The sequence below is a fragment of the Cucurbita pepo genome, chromosome LG20, assembly GCF_002806865.2.
Source record: "Cucurbita pepo subsp. pepo cultivar mu-cu-16 chromosome LG20, ASM280686v2, whole genome shotgun sequence".
Classification (NCBI taxonomy): domain Eukaryota; kingdom Viridiplantae; phylum Streptophyta; class Magnoliopsida; order Cucurbitales; family Cucurbitaceae; genus Cucurbita; species Cucurbita pepo.
Genome location: NC_036657.1, coordinates 7,537,537 through 7,540,113, shown reverse-complemented (window position 1 = coordinate 7,540,113; position 2,577 = coordinate 7,537,537).

The following is a 2,577-nucleotide window of genomic DNA, read 5'->3' as shown; positions in this document are numbered from 1 at the left end:
CAAACCTCTTCCAAACAAACGTTTCCTTACGAACGCGTTTTAAAACCATTGGTTGGAGAAGGAAACAAATTAATGCTTATAAGGGGGTGGAAAACGCCCAGAGATGCGTTTTAAAACCGTGAGACTGATGGTGGTACGTAATGGCCAAATAGAACAATACTTGCTAGCGGTGATCTTGGGCTGTTACAAGAACCATCCCTGGATTATGCAGAGGAGCCATGTAGCCAAAAGTCTCCGCCCACCCGAAAATATGATCGAGGACTAGGGGAATTGTTGACTTACTGATGGACAACACAACAATATAATTGCATGAAATGTTTAAGTACATGTTGCTCATGTGCGTATGATCAATCTGGTCACCGCTCTTTCCTTCCAGAGTGACATCTGCAAGTGGCATGCAAATCATAAAGTTGAGGTAGTCATCAATCAGTAGACAAGGTTGAACCAATTTAACCAAATAGAAAGACTCATAAAAGATCTTTGCATATGAAACTGAGCCTAAATTCAAGAGAATAACCCAGCAGACATTCATTCAAAGGAAAATTAACCTTTTCATGTCATCCTAAGGAGAGAATCACAACACACATATCCATTCCATTGACAAGGATCATTCGGCGTGCCCTTTGATCCTTCTATAATCCACCAGAGGTGATGGGGAAGTTTTTCAATGTGATGAGAGATTAGGCTATCTCTTGCCTCTCCTGTAACTACAGTGTCATGCATCTTAGATCACACCTGAATGATGCAGTTGGTTTAAAAGCACAGCAGATTGTAAAAGAAAAAACTCTTTAGTATAAGGTCAAGCAGGTTGCAATTTCTTGCATCTCCTTGCATCATAACAACTTAGTCTTATAAACATAAATAAAGCATTGCTTATAAAGATGTTTTACATGCGTTTTAAAATCCTTGGTTGGAGAGAGAACATTGCTTACAAGCGTGTGAAAACCTCGATACAAACGCGTTTTAAAACCATTAGTTAGAGAGGGAAACGAATAATTGCTTATAAGGGTATGAAAACCTCTTCCCAACAAACGCGTTTTAAAACCATTGGTTGGAGAGGGAAACAAATCAATGCTTATAAGGGGGTGGAAAACGCCAAGAGATGCGTTTTAAAACCGTGAGACTGATGGTGGTACGTAATGGCCAAATAGAACAATACTTGCTAGTGGTGGTCTTGGGCTGTTACAAGAACCATCCCTGGATTATGTAGAGGAGCCATGGAGCCAAAAGTCTCCGCCCACCCGAAAATATGATCGAGGACTAATCTCTATAAACCAAGGTAGACCCAACATACAGCTGATTGTCATGAGTAGTTAAATTGTAAACAGAAGTGAAACCAGCACCAAAAGAAACAGTCTATAAGGAATAAGACGGACCTCATTCACGTCTATTAATGGTAACCTTTTCTATTACGACATGATTTTGTTGAGAAGTTGAATCCAAAGTTCTGAAGATGAAAGATTGAAGCAAATACTTTTTATTGGAGTGACTGAGCTTGTATAATCACCTAAGTTTCACAGCAGTCATTATTAGTCTAGAAACCGAGAGAAATCACTAGAATACTATGAGATCCTACATCGGTTAAATAGGAGAACGAAACATTCCATGGAAACCTACTCCTAGTAGATGGGTTCTAAAACCTTGTGAAGAAGCATTTGAAGGGAAAGTCCAAAGACAACAATAGCGGTGGGTTTAGTTGTTACAAGTAGATCCACTAGAGCTTATCACTAGAATACTATGAGATCCTACATCGGTTAAATAAGAGAATGAAACATTCCATGGAAACCTACTCCTAGTAGATGGGTTCTAAAACCTTGTGAAGAAGCGTTAGGGAAAGTCCAAAGAGAACAATAGCGGTGGATTTAGTTGTTACAAGTAGATCCACTAGAGCTTATGACTCAAGTTCACGTGAGTTAACCACAAACTAGTATGAAAATAAAAATCTCAATCTTAATAATATCTCAAAGGTATATAATAATTGGGGAATTGTTGACTTACTGATGGACAACACAACAATATAATTGCATGAAATGTTTAAGTACATGTTGCTCATGTGCGTATGATCAATCTGGTCACCGCTCTTTCCTTCCAGAGTGACATCTGCAAGTGGCATGCAAATCATAAAGTTGAGGTAGTCATCAATCAGTAGACAAGGTTGAACCAATTTAACCAAATAGAAAGACTTATAAAAGATCTTTGCATATGAAACTGAGCCTAAATTCAAGAGAATAACCCAGCAGACATTCATTCAAAGGAAAATTAACCTTTTCATGTCATCCTAAGGAGAGAATCACAACACACATATCCATTCCATTGACAAGGATCATTCGGCGTGCCCTTTGATCCTTCTATAATCCACCAGAGGTGATGGGGAAGTTTTTCAATGTGATGAGAGATTAGGCTATCTCTTGCCTCTCCTGTAACTACAGTGTCATGCATCTTAGATCACACCTGAATGATGCAGTTGGTTTAAAAGCACAGCAGATTGTAAAAGAAAAAACTCTTTAGTATAAGGTCAAGCAGGTTGCAATTTCTTGCATCTCCTTGCATCATAACAACTTAGTCTTATAAACATAA